This window comes from Cryptomeria japonica, chromosome 8, assembly GCF_030272615.1.
Source record: "Cryptomeria japonica chromosome 8, Sugi_1.0, whole genome shotgun sequence".
Classification (NCBI taxonomy): Eukaryota; Viridiplantae; Streptophyta; class Pinopsida; order Cupressales; family Cupressaceae; genus Cryptomeria; species Cryptomeria japonica.
The window spans coordinates 228,111,940-228,133,598 of record NC_081412.1 but is presented as its reverse complement, the minus strand read 5'-3'; positions in this window follow the sequence as shown (position 1 = coordinate 228,133,598).

Here is a 21,659-nt window from a genome sequence, read left to right as displayed (position 1 = left end):
GAGAAGAAGAGAGAGAGGGGTGGGGTATGGAGGAAGGGAGAAGGGAGAGAGAGAGAGAGAGAGAGAGAGAGAGAGAGAGAGAGAGAGAGAGAGAGAAAGAGAGAGAGAGAGAGAGAGAGAGAATACATTTATATGTGTGTATATATACTTAATATATTATATATTATTATATAAATATATATATATAAATATTATATATTATATATAAAAATTATATATTATATGTATATACACATATTATATATACAATAGCATTTTATACACACACCCAAAATTTAAACAAACGGAGCGCGTAAGCACTGTTTATAGTAAACATGGTGCATACGCGCTTCTTACACCATAAGTACCCCGTACACGCTTTTTATACCATAAGTACCCCATACATAATTTTGACTATTTAGGCTTGGAAATGGGCCTAGATGACAAAGCTATGGTTTGGAAGTTTGATTTCCCTCCATTTCCCTCCTTTTTTACGTGTTTTATTTTATCAACTTGGTTTCTCAACTTTGTCATCATCAGGTTTACACTTCATTAAGTGGGTATTTCTAAAATTGACACCATATTTTCACCCATCTTCTAAGCTTTCTAACTATATAATTTTTAAAAAATTTGAACAACAATAACATATTATTATTAAATTTCTTTTACTAGTGTCTCCATAGTTCTCACAGACATAGCTGCACCATTTTTTTAATAACTTTTGATATACTTATCCAAATTTAAAAATAATTATATATTATTGTAGTGCACTTGATTATTTACAATTTAAAAAAAAAATTGTATTTTCTATTGGTTTAGTGCAACTTATGCTTCGTGCACGAACATGTGCCTAATTTTTCAAGATGTGCTCGATTGGAAAATCATTAAAAACAAAATAGTCAATAAAAAATTACAAACAAATACACATCTTCTAGTGCTCACTCTTAGCTATCTTTTAGCCAAAAGATTTGTCAAAATACTAAATCTAACTATGACTTTTTTGATGTGCACGTTAGACACTATGTTATGTTTTTTAGAAAAAGTCAGGGTCTGTTTGTCGTGCGCGAAGGATTTGACCCCCTTAATCTTATCCAATTTTGAAAAAGTTTAGGAGTTTGGAAACTAGATTCAGAGTAGTACAATATTTGTTCTTTGATTATCTTCATATCTTGATTGGATGACTTTAAATTTTTTCCTCCATGTTCAAGTTCACCTGATTTTTAAAAAAAAGTGTCCACTTATACCCCCCTTTTTTACCACCATCTTTATGCACTTACCCTATTGTAAGAATGTAATATTGTACAAATTGTTCTGAAATAAAGCTATTAATAGGTAAAGATGTGTTCATAAATGAATAACTTAGTCAAATGGAAATAATTTTGCGCCTTTGAATAAAATTATAGAAAAGAAGGCAGTTCCATTTGCGCAGAAGATAGATGTACATTTCAAGAGAAGGATAATTTACCCGAATTTTAGTGTACAAACGGTTTCAATTTTAGTTTGAAGAAAGGAGTGCTTTCATCTAAACTGGTATATTGCCTTGCAGAATAAAGTTGATTTTGATCCTATTATGATGTTTGAAATATCCTTATTAGAAGTCATTGAACATCATAATGGATTGAGAAATTCTATGACAAGGATAAGTACCTAGCTAAACCCTAGTGAATCAGAAAGTTGTACACCAAAAATAATGCACAATTTGTAGTCTGTTATTTTTTTAATTTTTTTTTGTCAATCAGATATATAGATTCTGAAATACATTAAATAACTTTGTTGATTGCATCTGAGGTTTCATACCAATATATTTTGACTGACTATAAATGTTATCCTACTGTAATTTTAACACAATTTATAATGTTTGCAATGTAAAGGGCCATTGTAAATTTTAATACACATATGAATGCATTTAGGTGTTCATCAGAATGGAACATAAGGAAACTAAAAAATTAGCATAAACAAAAGCAAAACTGAATCAACATTTTGGTGCATGGATATTTTTATTATATTACTTGTAATTGGCACACCAATACGAAAAATAATAATACCAATTTATGATTGACACATGTAACAATCAAGTATGAAGACCACAAAGATTACTTTTAATCTCAAAATATAATCAAAATAAGAAGTAAACCAATGAAAGAGTGACAAATTAAATATAGGTAATATCTACCCATGCAACCCATCCAAGTTGATTATCATTCCACTTAAGCATCTTCTCTCCTAGCTCAAAAATACCTAGTGGATCTATTAACTATTCAAGAGTTGGTATAGGAAGAGGGCATAACTCCATACTAGGAATGGTGGAAACATGAGTGGCAGGGATAGGAGGAGGGTTTCTACATTGCTTGGTCATATTACATTCAAGCTGATGAATCAGATTTCTGAGGTTCTCCTTTATCTTGTTGCACTCTTCCAATAGCTTCCTCATGACACTGTTAATGTCCTCTCTTTCTTTCATCGCTCTATTCATTGAAATTTTTTAATTGAATTAATGTGGCTTTATTCTATAAGAACCAACGAATAAAAATAAATTGTTAAAAAAGTTAATATAGGAGAAGCTAGCTAGTGCAAAAGAAAAACAAAACATTGTTAAAAAATGCAAAAAATAATTAATTCACTACTCACAAGAATCATTAAACTAAAACATAAACAATCAAAAACTTGTAGGATAGGAAGAATCTAGATGAAAATGAGGACCAAAAGCAAAAGAGAAGAAAATTAAAGAAATGAATTTCATTTAATAAATTATACATTTCCTTTACATTACAAGAAAAGTGAAATTAGAGATGATCCTTACATTTAGTAAATTACAAACTCGGTTAATATAACAGAAGGAAATGACATCTAGGCAGTCAAAATATTGTACATTGATGATCTCTAGACAACCTATTGTAGGTGACCTAAATGATGCACCTCAACAAAGTGCGTTTTGCAATCAACAAATTTACTTCACTGAAAGTTAAAGATAACAAATAGGAAAGGTAACCATAATAAATATAAACTGAATAATTATCAATAATTGCTAAGAAATTAAATGTACAAGTTATCACATAATGAGAACAATGTCTTTGTTTTATAATGGCTACATACTAAATTTTTTTTATATTCATTGCAAGAATAGACTATTTGGTTAACAAGGAAATTACTATGGTATGTTACAAACTTACTAATACTAAAAGGAATACACATAAAGGGACCAACAAGCAAAAGAGAAGAAAATTGCAAATTATGATTAAAGAGTTTAAAAAAGTCACCTACAAAAGTTGTAATGCATTCACCAAATGCAGAAAATGGTAGTTTAAGGTTAATCATTTTTTCACTTAAACCATAATGAACTGAGAATTGAGAAAATGAAAACAATTCATGGGTAAATGAGGTGCTAAAAAAAAAATAGAAGAAAATGATAGATTAGTGTTAACCAGTTTTTATTAGCAATCACTTACTCTTTGTAAACCTCAATCAATTGAAAACTTACTGAATAAATAGACCAAAAAAAAAACACAAGAATATTGCACAATAAGATTAACTAGTTTTCATCACCCATCAGTCACCAAATGCAAACCCCCAAACAATTGAAACGTTGCAGAGAAAAAGCATTTCACAGAAAAAACACAATGGAGTAAAAAATTAGGGTTAGCCAGTTACTATTCCCTTTCTTTTGGCGATCACTAAATCTTTGAGACTCGTGTAATACACATGGCACAATCTAAGAAAAAATGGACTTGCCCATGTGCCCTCACCCCCAACACATCATGACTACCGAGAAAAAGCTGGCAATTGCCGAAAACCCAAAGCATCAGAATGTCTTACACTTTGGCAGGCAAAATCCCCCACTAAAAGCCTATCGACTTAATGAACAACGATCAATATGATAGATGTCTAGTTGACTATTAAGAGTTTTTGTTCTAGAGTTTTCCTTTAGATAGTGCAAAGTGTTATTACATTTGACAGAAAAATGATGTAGTAATAGTAAGACATAATTTTAAAGTTTTTTTTTCCCTTCAGATATAAATAATAATCATTATTTTATTTTTCTTTAGATGGAGTATAATACTTGTTTAAGTTTTTAATTTGAAATTTAGAAAGTAGCAGTTGTTAATCCCCAAGTTGGCAATAGGGTAGATGTATAGATGAATGTTTAACAAAAAAATTTCATTAACCATCCAACTCAATATTGCAAGAGAGGAAAATAATAGTAGAAAATAATAGTATCTTCCCCAAAATCTACTAGCTATTGAAATAAAGTAGAGATCCAATAGGAGGAGTTTGGATGTTTTGCATAAAGCTCAGAGTACATTACATTATTCTGCAAAATGTTTTTGATAGGAAATTTCTGCACCTTCTACTAATTCATTTTGTGGATGGGCTTAAATTTGATGGTCGACCTTCGCTATCAAATAATATTTTCATAACGGTTGTCCATTTCAAGTTGCCCTTTTAAAAATAAGGGATACCATGTTTGTATGTGTATCTGTACTGACACACATACACAAAGAGATACATGCAAATTTTAAATAGTAGGGGGAAGTAATAAAGCTTTCTCCCTACAATGGCTCTATGGGCTCAACAAATTATTCATTATTGATTCTAGTTATTCAACAAATTCTTAGATTTTTCTGGCTACCCCTACCATTCTATAGGCTAGCAGTCAACAATGTTACTTATAGATTGAAGTTACTGTTGTCTAAAGAAAGCAAATATTTTGGGCACTACACCATTGCAATTGTCAATTCAAAATGCTCCACACACTATAACCGCCATAGACTTGGCCCTAGAATTCTAATGGAGGTTCTAAGAAAGCAATTATACTTGCTAGATTAGAAATATTTTACTCTGTATGACCTGAATTACTAATATGCTTATTCAATTTCTATTCTAAGATCTAAACCCTTTTAAACAAATAGCAAATTATAGAAGACAAAATATACCATGCAATTCTCATTTGATACAAATAAAATGTAAAATGAAATATTGACTTACTATTTTTTAGGCCTGACTGACATATTTTGATAGACAAAAGGTGATTGAACAAATTAACTAAAAATTTAAAATATATACTTACAATTTACTTTCACAACATACAAGTTTAAGAACTTACCTGGGAATTTTTCTTGCTAGTTCCACTTTGTCTCGCATTGAGTTTCACAAACTGGCACTTAGAATTATGTAGCTCAACCACCATGAAATCCTAAACCTGCACATTAATGGGTGTTAAAATATTGGATGTCAACCACTCTAAAACCCTAATAAACAAAGCAAAAACCCCAAAAAGCTGAAGCGACCTGTTAGGTTGAAAAAAACAAAAATTGTGAAAGCACTTACAAAGGAAACCTATTTACTGTTAAGTAGTTAAAAATATTTACCTGCAAGCAACTGGAAGCTTGCACATTAACAAGTGCTAAACTATTACACCTCAACCACAACAAAACCCTAATAAATCAAATCACTCCCAACCTATAGAGGAAAAAAAAATTAACATGAAAATTACAACCGAGAAACATAAAATGAGGAAATTTGAGAAGAACAAAACCCTAATCACCCACAAACCTGCACATTAATGGCTATTAAGTAATTGTATCTCAACCAGCATGGAACCCTAAAAGATAAAAGCACTCCCAACCTGTAGAGGAGAGATAATGAACAAGAAAATTAGCATTGCAAAATAAAACAAGAGAAAATTAAAAGTGTAATGAAACGAAAACAAGAATATATTACCTTGCAAAGCTATAAGAATTGACGGCAAGAAAATGATAGATCATGGTAAACTGTAGCGCTAATCAGTCACAGCCCTATGGATCAATGGCTATTAAACTATTCGACATCAACCACCATGGAACCCAAAAAGATAAAAGCACTCCCAACCTGCAAAGGAAAGACAATGAACAAGAAAATTAGTAGTGCGAAACAAAAGAGGAGAAAAGTGAAAACGTAATGAAATGAAAAGAAGGTTACCTTGTAGAGGAACAAGAATTCATGGTAAGAAAATGATAGATGACCATAACCATCCAACTTAGTACTACAAGAGGGGAAAATAATAGTAGAAAATAATAGTATCTTTCCCAAAATCTTCCAGCTATTGAAATAAAGTAGAGATCCAATAGGAGTTTGGAGTGTATTGCACAAAGCTCAAAGTACATGTACATTATTCTGCAAAATATTTTTGATAGGAAATTTTTGCACCTTCTACTATTTCATATTGTAGATGGGCTTAAATTTGATGGTCGGCCTAAGCTGTCAAATAATTTTTTCATAATAGTTGTCCATTTCAAGTTGCCCTTTTAATAATAAGAGATACCTTATTTTGAATTATGTATACAACATAATCAATGGTTTAAGGCATACCATGAAAGTCACATGCCACCTTCTCAATCACATGTCCTATTTTGAATTATGTATACAACTTAATCAATGGTTTAATACATACCATGAAAATCACATGCCACCTTCTCAATCACATGACCTATCTCTAAGCAGTTAATATATTATATATTTATATATGTTCATTATAAGTTACATATATACATATATAAATATACATTTATATATGCATATATATATATATATATATATATATATGTATGTATCTAATTTTGACAAAGTTGGGTGACTTTCTATATATATAGAAATCTATGTATGTGTCTGTATGTGTATCTATACCGACACACATACACATAGAGATACATGTGAATTTCAAATAGTAGGGGGACATAATAAAGCTTGCTCCCTACAATGTCTCTATGGGCTCAAAAAAATTATTCATTATTGATTCTAGTTATTCAACAAATTCTTAGAGTTTTCTGGCTACCCCTACAATTCTATAGGCTAGCAATCAACAATGTTACTTATAGATTGAAGTTACTGCTGTCTAAAGAAAGCAAATAGGCTTGGCACTACACCATTGCAATTGTCAATTCAAAATGTTCTATGCACTATAACGACCATAGACTCAGGCCTAGAATTCTAATGGAGGTTCTCAAGCAAGCAATTATACTTTCTAGATTACAAATACTTTACTCTGTATGATCTAAATTGCTAATCTTCTTCTTCAATTTCTATTTTAAGATCTAAAGCCTTTTAAACAAATATCAAATTGCATAAGAAAAATATACCACACAATTCTCATTTGATACAAATAAAATGTGAAATGAAATATTGACTCATTGTTTTTAGGCCCCACTGACATATTTTGATAGACAAAAGGTGATTGAGAAAATTAAAAAATTTAAAATATATACTTACAATTTACTTTCACAACATACAGGTTTAAAAACTTACATGGGAATTTTTCTTGCTAGCTCCACTTTGTCTCGCATTGAGTTTCACAAACCAACACTTAGAATGTTGTAGCTCAACCACTATGAAATCCTAACCCAACACATTAATGGGTGTTAAAATATTGGATGTCAACCACTCTAGAACCCTAATAAACAAAGCGAAAACCCCAAAAAGCTGAAGCGATCTATTAGGTTGAAAAAAACAAAAATTGTAAAAGCACTTATAGAGGAAACCTATTTAGGGTTAAGTAGTTAAAAAAATTTACTTACGAGCAACCAGAAGCCTACACTTTAATGGGTGCTAAACCATTGCACCTCAACCACGATGAAACCCTAATAAATCAAATCACTCCCAACCTGCATAGAAAAAAGAATTAACACAAAAATTAGGGCTGAGAAACAAAAAATGATGAAATTTGTGAATAACGAAACCCTAATCACCCACAAACTTGCACATTAATGGCTATTAAGCAATTGCATCTCAACCACCATGAAACCCTAAAAACTAAAAGCGCTCCCAACCTACAAAGGAAAGATAATGAATGGTAAAATTAACATTGCGAAATAAAACAAGAGAAAATTGAAAGCATAATGAAACGAAAACAAGAACAGAAGATTACCTTGCAGAGCAACAAGAATTGACAACAAGAAAATGACAGATCATGGTAAACCCTAGTGCTAATCAGCCACAACCCTGCATATGAATGGCTATTAAACTATTGGATATCAACTACCATGAAACCCTAAAAGCTAAATGCACTCCCAACCTACAAAGGAAAGACTATGAATAGGAAAAAGAGCAACGTAAAACAAAAGAGGAGAAAAGTGAAAGCGTAATGAAACAAAAAGAAGGCTACCTTGTAGAGAAACAAGAATTAACGGTAAGAAAATGACAGATGATGGTAAACCCTAATAAGCTGATAACTTGCAAAGAAACAATAATCCACGGGAAAATGCAAGAAAATAAGAGTTCATGGTAAACCCTAACAAGCCAATAATTTGTAGAGAAAATGCAATTCATAGAAAAAAACAATGAAATAATAAATTAGGGTTAGTTAGTTACTATTCCCTTTCTTTTGGCGAGCACTAAATCTTTGAGATTTGTGCAATACACACGACACAATCTAAGCAAAAATGGACTTGCCCACGTGCCCTCACCACCAACATGTCACGGCCGCTGAAAAAAAGTTGTTGACTACCAGAATCCCAAAGTGTTGGAATGTCTTACACTTCAGCGAGGAAAACCCCCACTAAAAGCCGATTGGCTTAATTACTAACTATAGAGAATTTTATACTTCTCTATAACTTTCAAAAGCTAATTTGTTAAAATATTCTAAATGTTTTCAATTTCGTTTACAAAGATAAGATTCCTATAAAAATAAAATTGAACTATATATTTAATTTCATATTTTCATTACTTGATAATCTATTCTAACATAAATTAATAATAAAATATAATTTAGGATTTACAATCTTTTAGTTAATACATTTCATTTAGTTACATTAATTGTTAGAACTCACCTTGATTTAATAATTTTAAGGAATGATGAATTTTCTATATTTTATTGAAGTGAATTAAAATTATTGTTGAAATATATAAATAAATTAAGATTGGAAATAATAATTTCAATTATAATAATTAAATGAATTAGATGTTAACAAATATAAGTTAGAAGGTTTAATAAATTTATTTGTTTAGGTGTTTGAATTGTACGGTTCAATTTGATGACCATATTAGAATCAACAAATTTTGATAGTTTGGTTTAGATTTATTCTTATGAAAAACTAAACTAGTTTATGAACCTAAATTTATACCCATACAAATAAACCAATAGAAGGAGACCATTAAAACTTTCTCGCCTTTATCGTCTAATATTTTAACATTTAAAGGATTGATGTTGTCTATAAATAGTTTTAAGAAGTTTGTTAAATTGAGAGGGTCATACTTTGCTTAAATAGATCCCTAATTAGAACTATCAAACAACTTTGAAAAAGGTATAAAGGATGATAATAAAGTATGTAATGGAGCTAGGATGACTAACAAGAACTACTCTACTACTTTGATGATAATATAATGATACTCTTATAAATGCTTAAAAAAATGTTCTTCAATAACTCTTAGGTCATCTATGATGATTTTTTAATGAGTTAATTATATTTTTAAGTACAACACTTCACACAAATCAACACAAATACTTGCTAGATTTGTTAATAGTCCCTAGTAAGAAGTTTGGCATGTTTAAAATTTGAAGTTTAAATTTTAAATATTCAAGGTTCATATCCATGATATGGAAATGACCAAGTTGCATCTATATAGTTTATGGAGCTACCACAGAGATATTTATGAGATATTTAGGGACCACAATAAAATATTTAGTGATATGATAAATAGAATTAGGATATGAAAATGTCATGAGCTAAATTCATGCAATAAATTTCCACTTATAAACTAGTTAGTGCATTTAGTAAACTATAACCAAAGTTATTATAAAATTTTTACCATTTGATTTTATCCCAAATTTAATTGAATTGTAAAACTCTAGTTAATGTACATCAAATTATAGAGGGAATGTGGGTATACAATCAACACCAATGTGTTTCACACAATATTATATTTGAATATGCATGAGCTCTTATGTGGATACATTTTTAAGTAAACTATATAGTCATCATAAAACGAAAAAATTCTTCTATAACCCACAAAATAATATTGACCTATGTAATGTACGTAGATCATTGTTAAATTATTGTTGTGATATGCACATGATCCATTAGAAAAAATTGAAAAAATAATCATTGAGTAGACTCTATAACACTATCATAATAAGAAATTACTACAACCTACTTTGAGGAACTACCCAAGTAAAAATAAAAGAAGTTGATTGGAGAAGGAAATGATAATTTGCATGTTACAAAAAATAATAAAGCTTTGGCTACACAACAATGTATGACTTGGAAAAATGCTTTAGACTACTAAATTTGTATGCAAGATGAGAATATCCACAAGATTATTATTGTGAACCACAAACCCAGAATGGTATTCTGTGTGTCAATATATATATATATATATATATATATATATATATATATATATATATATATATATATATATATATATATATATATATATATATATATATATATATATATATGTTTATGTATATGTATATGTATATGTATATGTATATGTATGTATGTGTGTATGTATATATGTATGTGTGTATGTATATGTATATATATGCATATGTATATATATACATATACATACATATACATACATACATACATATATATATATATGTATGTATGTATGTATGTATGTATGTATGTATGTATTGTAGTGTCATAAATTGTACACCCTCGCTAGGGTGGTACAATTCCACACTTAGGTTAGCACCCACCTTAGTGTGTTTGCATCTTGCATTATTATTTCCCTTTGAGAATTTAAGTAGTTAATCTAGTTAAATCTAAAGTCATATTTCATCACTTCACACATTATAAAATTGGGCCCTTTACCCTAAGTGTGCCAATTTTTATTTTATTCCTCCAATAAATCATTTTATCATAAACCCTAATTATGTCCTATTTCAACCTTTAAGGCCCGATTTTGCATATCAAAACAACTCGATATCAGTTGTAACATTGGTCTTCGCTCTAATATTATCATATCTAATAGCCCTGAAAATTTGGTGAAAAGTCGGTCGAATCATGTGCATTCCCGTCACGGTGCTTGACTTTTCCCAAAATTTTAGGAACACAATTCTATGATATTATAATGATTAACCCCAAAATATTAGTGGGAAATTCATTTCCTAGGTCGGCCTAAAGGAAAAATTAATTTGAAATTAAGATCTAGGGTTTCATACATAAGAGCTCTCTTTCTTCATTTGAAGGCAACTAAGAGCTATCTAATCTAAGGAGATTTTAGAAAAGCAAGCATAAGGAGCCTTCAATGTAGTGAAATAGAAGCCTATGTGGATTCTTCAAAAACATTCAAAAACATTCAACAACATTTCATCAAGAATATATCATGAATTAGGAGCCTTGAAGACATTGAAGAATAATAGGAGATCTAGTGGCAATATCTCACCCTTGGAGATGGGTATGATTTCATGTTGTTTTCATGCTTTGTATGAGATTCTTTACATAAATTTGCATATTTACATTTATTCTTTAGATCATTTAACATATTTTATTTGAAGCATTGTTATTTACTTTCACATTTACATTCAGGGTTTACTCTCATGCATAGGGTAGCTCTAGTTTCTTTCATTTTAGGATCTTGCATACACACAAGGTTCTAGCACATACATTTTTAGTACATTATTGGCTATTTGTGGAGGTGGAAATCACCAAAACAGGGTTTTGAATAAGGAAAAACCCTATATATCCACCCAAACCTTCCCTTTTCAGTTGCAGGTGCAGAAATAGGTACCCAGAGACACTTTTAGCTTAGTAAAACGCACATGAACCACCTAGAATCTTCAGATCTGCCCTAATCTTCCTAGGATAGGGGTGTGGTGCCCTAGTATTTCCTAGGATAGTGTCATGGCAACATGGTCCCCCTTCTTTTCAGTGAAAATTGATAGGTGGCAGCTTTAGGATCTCAGATTTGCAGTCTTTCAGTTGCAGCCTACTGTTTGTAAAAATAGGACAGTTGCGTGGCACCCTAGTCCAAGTCAGTTTGGGTCAATTTGAAAAATATGGTACACATATATAATCCTCCCCCTTTCATTCTTTTAGTATCTTAGTTTCATATCTATAGGTTTTTTCAATTCTGAGTTCATTTATGCTTCATTCTTCATCTCCTAGCCTAGTTGATCATCGAAACCCTAGTTTTTCTCATCATTTGCAACAATAGGAATATAAAACCTAAGAGGTAATCCTTGGCTCTCTCTTTCTCACAATAATTATCCAAAGTGATCTATCTCCCTAGGCTCTTTCATATTCCCAATGTGTTGGCAAAAGTAGGATTAGGTCGTAGTCACCCGATCTCGCTTTTCGTGCCTCCACATTTTTGTGAATCCAACCTTCTTTAATTTGGATTTATGTTCTCAGATCTGAATTTTTTTTTCTATTTCAAATTCAAATTTACATTTACAAGTTTCAATTCCTTGCAAATTTCAAAATTTAGAGGTTATTTTTTTTAAAACTCTAATTTTTCAATTCAAAATTGAACTTGTGGATAGCTTGATTTGGATCATTAATTTCAGATCTGATTTAGAAACATATTTCACTCATAAATTTATTTTTCTAAATCAAAATTTAGAGTTCTTGCATTGGTTAAAATTTAATATTTCCTTCTATTTTGCATATGTTATCATTTGAATGAGGAATTTTTTTGTCATGATGCATTCATTTCCTAATTGTGATAATGGGCTAGCTTCCCTTGTTTCAACTTTTCCATCTCTTAAAGAACCTCCCCCTATCTATGACAACATTTTAGTTCCTAAAAGAGTTGTTACCAATGACTTCAAAACTCTCCCATGCTTCGAGGATGAAGATTTGAAGAGTGATCTTGACAATTCTCCTAAAATGTGCGGTTCTCATCTAGCTATATTAGAGGAAGAGGATGATATCATAAACACCTTTCTTAATGTTACCTTACCTTCCCTACATTATGACTCTCTAAGTGAAAAGGTCTTGATGGACATTGACTTATCTTCTCCTGAATTTGGTTTTATCAATGGGGGCATGTTAGTACAACAAGAGGTTATGAGCACTTATTCTGAAGATCTCCTTCCTAAGCATGAATCTTTGGAGAAAGATGTACATCTCCCTCCTAAAGAGTACTCCCCTCATTAGGATCATTTTGTGCAATAATATGGTATTTTCCCTACTTTTCTTTGTGCAAGAAGATGGTATTTTCCCTACTTTTCCTAGTGATGACATCTCTTCTTTTGATTTCAAAAAAATTCCCACTAGAGATGATGCATTAATGAGAAATGTTTGCCCTTCTCCTAAAGCTTGTCTTATCCCTAAAGATGCCTTAGAGAAAGAAGATGAAACCATAATCAATTTCCTTAGTTCTCTCTCCCTAAAGATCCCATTGAACACATTTTGAGGCAAGAGGATTATGTAAACACATGTATTGATGCTCTCCTTCCTAAGGATGAAGAATTAATGAAAAATATTATTCCTTCTCCCAAAATTGGAAATAGCAATAAGGACATATTTGTGCAAGATATTTTTAATACTTTCTTCAATGACCTCACTATTTTGGATGAACCATTAGAGGAAGGTGTTTATTATTCTCTCCCCCATGAGAGTACCCTAGCCAAAGAGGATGAAATCATGATTGATAACTCCCTTGATAGCATCTCACCTTCCATGAATCTCAATCATTATCCCTATAAAATTAAGGCATCTCCCTCTTGTTAACATGGTTCTACTCATAAGGATACCCTAGTTCAAGGTAATATTATTGACATATCTTTCAAAGCGCTCCCTCTTAAAGGTGAGACTTTGAAGATTAATGTTGATCCTTCTCCTAGAGAGTTTATTCCCCATGTAGATCCTTTGTTGATAGATGATGATATGACCTTTCGTACTAATAATTTTCCTCCTAAAACATCAATGCCTACTCTTAGTCTCTCTCCTAAAATTGATCTTATCCGTGATAGAATTTTTGTGCAAGGAGAAACTATTAACAATTCTTCCAACAATCTTGTTCATTCTTCTTCTAAGGACAACTTTTATATTTCTAAACCATCTTCAATCAATTTGATACATGTGAATGAAACAACTAATAAACCCCTCTTCATAGTTTAATGTGCTTTTCCTACTCAAAATTCCCCATGTAAGCCTATCTTAGCAGTTCAAGGTGATTATGTTAATGATTCTTTTTGCACTCCTAAGAAACCTATTATTACTATGCAAGGAGGTTATCCTACTAAGAGCCCTTATGAGTATGATAAGAAAACCACTGGAGAAATTTATCATGTGGCTGCTAATATCTACAACACAAGAAACAATAGGCAACCTAGTCCTCCTCTAGTTTTCCCAACTTCATTTCCTCCCTCTCAACCTATTCTTCCACAAGCACCTCGCATATCAAATCTTAGCAAGGAGTATGATCTCATTGAACAACTTAAGGCCATTCCTGCTAAGATTTCTATTTGGGATTTGGTTCAAAATTCACCTTCTTATCATGGTATGTTACAAGATGCTTTGAAAAAATTAGATGTCCCACCTATAGTGATGCCTAATAACATGCTGGCTTTGATTGATCCTACAAACAAATCCAAAGCTTAAATTGTATTCACACAAGATGAGTTACCTTCTCCTAAAATCCAAAATCAATATGATCCTATTATGATTGTGGTTATTATCCATGATAGTATAAGATTAACCCTTATGGATAATGGGTATAGCCTTAATGTTTGTGGTGTAGACTTATTGGGTAAGATTAAAGTATATCGCGCTCTCACCAAACCTTCTTCTATTACTTTTTGAGGTTTTGATAATGTGGCTAAACAATGTCTAGGTGTCATAAACTTGCCTATTAATGTAGGTCCTATTGTGTTACCTACACCTATTCATGTTATGACTGGTAATTTGACATATAACCTTCTATTAGGGAGACCTTGGATTCATTGCATATGAGTTGTCCCCTCAACTTTGCATAGCCAAGTCAAATTCATTTATAAAAATACGACATACACCTTATTAGTTGATATCAAACTTCAAGAACAATTAAAATCTAGATCTTCTTCAACTACTTCCCATTCTTCTTACAATCCTTCTTCTTCTTGAAATACATCTATTTCCTTTAATGATGTGGTTTGTTCTAGTACTCTTGTTTCTTCTACTCAAGCATAATCTCCTCCCAAGGATATCTTTTCTCCCAAAAAAGTGCTCGCAGATGATGATTGGGGATCTCTAGACTTTAACCCTACTTTTATAGGAGAATATAGGGTACCTTGTAATGGATCTAAGATTGAGAAGGCGAAATCTAAGGAGGAACCTAAAAATCAACCCATTATGTCTAAATAACTAAGTAACCAGTTTGTGGTTGCTTCTAATTCAAATGATTCTTCAAATCCTTCCTCTAATTCATATAGCACTAAGACCTATGGGGCATCACCATCTCCTTCTGATTTGGCATCCCTTTATGGTTGTGGTTTTCACATTTTAGCTAAGAGTGGCTATAATGGCAATGATTGTGGTGCAAATGAACAAGGAATTAAAATTTCTTTAGGACATAATACACATGAAGCTTCATTTGGACCTGGATGTGATCCTTCTAAGCCCACCAAAGCATATTAAAGACCATCTCTCAATGTGAATTCTATATTTAGTAGTGATGATAAACTCACCTTGATTAAATCATCTTCTACTTCTTTCAACAGTTATCCCCCTCATAAGGAAATCTTGGTGATGAACAAATCTCTTTATGAATCTCCTCAAGAGATCTCTAATCCCACTTATAAGGCTTTATCTTCTACTCATTTTAAAATCCCTTCTTCTAGGAATAAGGTGCTAATGAATTATATTTATCCCTCTCCTAATATTTAATGTGTGCAAGAAGTATGACTTAGTGGCCTATTCTTCTCCTATAAAATTTTCTCTTTCTAAATACTTTTTAACATTCATCATCTTATACATGTTTTTAATCTCACTTATAGTATAGCATTTAACATGTCATATTCAAATACCTCATTCAATCTATCATGTCTTTAAATAACATTAATGGCTATTATGTTTCTCATCATTATGTGACATTGGTAGCTCACTTACTAGGGGCTCATTGTCATTCATGATGGTTAAATTTCACGTGCAATCATACTTTTGGAAGCAAAATAATAGGCTATTTATATCCCATCTCTTCTTCCTATATATATGGGGGGCAAGAGTGATTTCAAAGATCTCTTCTTCTTAAGATTAAAATTTTCCCTTTGTGAAGTAGTGTTTTCTATAAGGATTTCTTATTGATTGTAGATGTTTATTCATATTTGAATTCCTTCTCTCATATTGGAACAAGCATCCCTAATGGGGATCTTAAGTACATATCCTTAATTGGGACCTCCTCCTTGGCGTTGGAAGTCTTTAATCATTCATCAATTTCTTTTCTTCATTAAGTCATATCTTTTATAATAAACCCTTCTATTTTGTGCACGTGCATATCGTTGATGAGGATCTATTGTCTTCTTTTTGAAGAGTGTTGTTATAAATAATCTCTCTTTGATGCCATCTCAATCATGTTCTCTTTTCAAATCTTTTGCATTCATTTGTTATAGAAGATGTTATATTTATCTAAGAGAAAGCCTTTGATGGTATGATGACATAATAAGTATCCGATAGATTACTAAGAGGGGGGAAGGTAAATCAGTAAATAGAAAAATTGATACAAATTTTCCCAATCTCAATATCAATCACAGAAAGTAAACTTATCAATGAAATATCTCTGTCAAGATAAAAACTCATAAGAAAACCGGTTGACCATTATAGCAACTTAATAGTAAATAACTTTAAACTTGTAAACATCAAATGCTTTATCATATGTCAATAGACTTCATTTCTCAATGATTTCAGTTATCATGCCTTATCAGAATAGTTAAGAAATTAATCAAATCAGCCATAAGATCATAACCACAAAAACATTCACCACATGAAACAAATATTTCTAATGTGGAAACCCAAATGGGAAAAAACCACGGTGAGATAAGACTCACAAGATAACTATTTGAACTCTTCCGAAGTTCGCCCTATTAGGAGCCAAGCCTATTAAAGCTTTACAAAAGTCCTCTTAAGAACTGGTCATGTTAAGGATCACCTGGTTAAGGGATTGACTACAAATGCCTTGTTAGAAGCAAGTACCCTATTAGGAGTAACCTCGGTAGAGGATTTGAGAATCCAAGCTAATGGATCACCTTGTTGGAGGATTTAATAAGTAACCAAGCTTTTTAGAGCTTACTTGATTAAGGGATTTTAGTTCTGCTGTAATTGATAGAAAATAATAGGATTTTGCTTGATCTGTCTGAATAACACTACACTTGCTTGATCAGATCCTTTCAAGCTTCTATCTACCTTTACTCAAACTGCAGACTCATTATCTGGTTTGGCAACCATACACTCAACTAAATTTTGCCAACAAATTTAACAAAACAACTTCATCAACTTTATAACAAATCAATTAGGTCGGTAACACAACAAATAACTAATTCTCTCAGAGAGATTACAAACAAGTCAGTTCAGGTATGACCATTGGATCTATATAGCAATCTCTACACATCAATCAAGAAAACCTCAACCGCTCCTTGATCACTGCTTCATTGGACTCAGTAACTCATCACACACTTTGCATTAGATGCAATACACTTTTCTCATTCCCTAGACAAAAACACGCCAAAACATTTTGAGTTTGTCTTCATACAATGACCATATGTGTCACCATCATTACCACTTATCATTAGATCATAAACGACTAGAACCAGTTCAACAACCTTAATCGGTTAGGGTTTAACAAAAACAACTGGTAGGGTTTACCGGTTACACTACATAGATAGGTTTTAACCTTTTATACTGCTTACTGGTTTAACTCACAAACTTACATACTAGTTTACAGTGTCTTCCACAAATCTCTTCCTACTGGTTACAAGACAATATCATTACCCATTGATTGACATCAATGACAACACAACATATCATTAATGCAATCTTCATTCAAATGCCAACAATCTTGTCCTTTGGCATTGATGGCAATACAAATATCAATGCCATTGATTGTTGTTGTGATTGTGAATAGGAATGTTGGTTTATATTACCAAGTATTCACCACACTCTCCATGTCTTCATCTTGTCACTGGTTCTCCTCCTCATAATCACATGATTATTCTCCCCCCTTGACAACAATGTCAAATTGAAAGTAAAACATGTAATTTCAAATTTCACTATACAACAACAATAATTTGTAACTTAATGCTCCCCCTGTGGAATAGCTTCCACTACAACACCAATCCTTCTATTAAATTCTACAAGTAGTTTAGGGATTGATGCAATCAACATCATGCTCAACTAACCTCATGAAGGGGTACAACCCCTACTTGACATCTAAGATACTCAAATGTAGTCTTAGGTAGAGGTTTGGTAAAAATATCTACAAGCTGCTCCTTGGTAGAAACATGCTTTAAGATAACATCTTTTCTCTGCACTTTTTCCCTCAAGAAATGATACTTCAATTCAATGTGCTTGGTTGGTACGTGCAAAATAGGATTCTTGGAAATATTTATGACACTTGTATTATCACATAAAATATTTATGGGTTCTGAAATCTTCATCTTAAAACCTTCCAAAATATCCTCATCCAAATAGTCTATGTGCAATTCATATAAGCTGCAACATACTCAACTTCAATAGTAGATTGTGAAGTACAACTCTGCTTCTTACTACTCCATGAAACAAGTCTTCCTCCAAGAAAGAATACTCCACCAGTTGTGCTTTTCCGGTTATCAACATTTCCTACCCAATCAACATCTATGTACACCTTCAAATCAAAGTTTCCTCCATATGGATACCATAATCCATAGTCAACAGTACCTTTCATGTATCTAAAAATTCTCTTGGTTGCTATTAGATGTGTTTCCTTAAGATTCTTCTGGAACCTAGCAACTATGCCAACTGCATGGGTTGTATCTAGTTTGTTGTGAACAACATAGTGCAATTTGTCAGTCATTGAAATGTATTTCTTATCATCAACACACTTAGATTCATTTCTTTAGACAACTTACAACCTATAACCAGTGGTGTCCCAACTGGTTTATAGTCACTCATGCCAAATGTCTTCAAGACCTCTTTAAAATAGTTAGACTGTGTAATGAAAATACCATTCTTCATTTACTATATCTGCAAGCCTATGGATTTTTTTATTTCCCCTACTAAAGACATGTCAAACTTATTTTTCATTTCATCTACAAAACTATTGCTCATGACATCATTACCTCCAAATATGATATCATCAACAAATACTTCACTAGTTAGTATTTCATCTCCTTCAGACTTGAGATATATGTTACTATCATCACTGGTTCTCAAAAAGTCTATCTTCATTAGATGTGTATGAGTCCTTTCATACCATGCTCTGGGTGTCTGCTTTAATCCATATAAAGCCTTATGCAATTTGCATACCATTTCTTTCTCACCAGTCAAAGCATAACCATCTGGTTGCTCTATGTATACTTCTTCTTCCAACATCCCATTAAAAAATATAGACTTAACATCCATCTGGTATACCTTGAACTTCTTATGGGTTGCAAATGCAAGTAAAGTTCTGACAGCTTCCAGTCTTGCTACTGGTGCAAAATTTTTGCCATAATCTTCTTCTTCTTGTTGTGCATAACCCTTGGAAACCAACCTAGCCTTATTGCAAACTACAACACAATCTTCATTCAACTTGTTCATGAATACCTATTTAGTACCTATAACATTATTATTTATCAGTCAGGGTACTAGGGTCCAAGTGTTGTTCTTCTCAATTTGATCCAATTCCTCCTCCATAGCTTTAACCCAATGATCATCACCAAATGCATCCTTAGCAGTTCTTGGTTCAATGGTGGAGATCATCCAAGAGTTATCTCTTAGTCTCCTTCTTGTTAGTGTTGGCATTATGTGAACCGGTATGAAGACATAATGATATTGTATGTTGTCATTGATGTCAATATGTGACATGATGTGAACTAGCACATGTGACATGTGAGAAGAGAGAACTGGCATATGTATGAACTGGTATATATGCCAAAGTGTGACATGTGAGAAGAGAGAACTAGCATATGTATGAACCGGTATATATGCAAAAGTAAAGTAGTATATTTGTTCAAGGTGAACCGACATGTAGTTATGGGAATTGGCACATGGAAGCATTGTATGACTACTGGTTGGTAGGTAGTCTCCACTTCAGGATTTTTGGTTGGAGTACCTCAAGCCTATGTGACTCAATCGGTGATCTTTGTGTGATGAGTTAGCAGTATAACGGAGAACAGATCATGTTTCCACATAAGCCCTGTGCATGTGAAGGATCTTGCATGAAGAAGACTATTCCTATATACCTTGGGAATGTGCGAAGTTTGTCAAATGGTGATAACGCGTGATGGATTATCAGCTGCCATGAAATCGGTGGGTAATGGACGATGGAGAATGTCTTGAGATTGATTCAAGATTGTTGCATTTAATGCAGTGTGATTCAACAGTCAGGATTGAACCATTTTGAATTTCTTAACCCAATAGGTTTAGGGTTTAGGGTTTTTGCTACCGACTTGTTTGTTTCCTATAGGGTTGATGTTGTGTTCCTTTCTAAAGTTGTTGGAAAAAGTTGTATGTGTGTATCCAAGGGAAGTGATACGTGATTCTTACCAAACAAAAGGAGAGAAGAGATACCTACAAAGTGAATGTGCAGAAAGTGAAGAGGAGCCAAAATGGATCTGCACTAGTATTGAGTGTTGTCACCAGATCATTGTAATTCCTGTTGATCTTTTACCACTTCAATAGTTGTGAAATCCCTTAATAAGCTAGCCTTAACCAGCTTGATACAAATCCTTTAACAAGGTAACTCGAAGTTATTGAGTTCTAGGAAGCTATAGAGCTCTGGAGATCCTTTAGCTATTAAGTTCTTGAAATCCTCTAACAAGGTAACCCTAATCAGGTTTAACCCTTAACCGGGTGATCCCTAACAAGATCGGTTCCTAGCAGAACCTATTGTAATGCCTTTAACTGGACAAGGCTCCTAACAGAGTGGACTTCTAAAGAGTTCAAAAAGCAACTTGTGGGTATTCATCCCCACTGTGGTTTTTCCCAGTTGGGTTTCCACATGAAAAATATGTGTGTCATGTGAAGATCTGATGATAGTTTACCTATTCATGCATTAGGGTGTAATGGTACTATAGTATTGAGCTAAAAGGAAAGCTTAGTGAGTAACTGGTTTATGATTGTTTTAGTTGTTCTAGGTCTTACCAGTTGCACTATGTTTCAACCAGTGTCACTGCTTGCCAGTCACTTGGAGTATTTGCTGACAAACTAGTTTTGGATAGTATTTTGCCTATACTGATTCACCCCCTCCTCTCAGTACTAGTTTTATACTATTCGTTCATCATTGAGTTATCAATTGGTATCAAAGCACTCTAGGTCTTCTGTGTTGTAAGCTTAACCACTTGAGGTAAAGATCCCAGTCAAATGATGAAGAGGGAAGGTTCAAAGTTTAACAGGGAAAATTTTGGTATATGGAAAGATAGGATGAAGATATTCATCAGAAGCATGGGTGCTCAACACTAGAGTTATGTTGAGAATGTCTATGTTGTCCTTATCGATACTCTCACCGATGATCAAAAGAGAGAGATACAAGAAAATGGGCAAGTCATGGAATCCCTTATTAGTAGTCTATTTGACATCAAGTTTATTGATGTTCAGGACAAG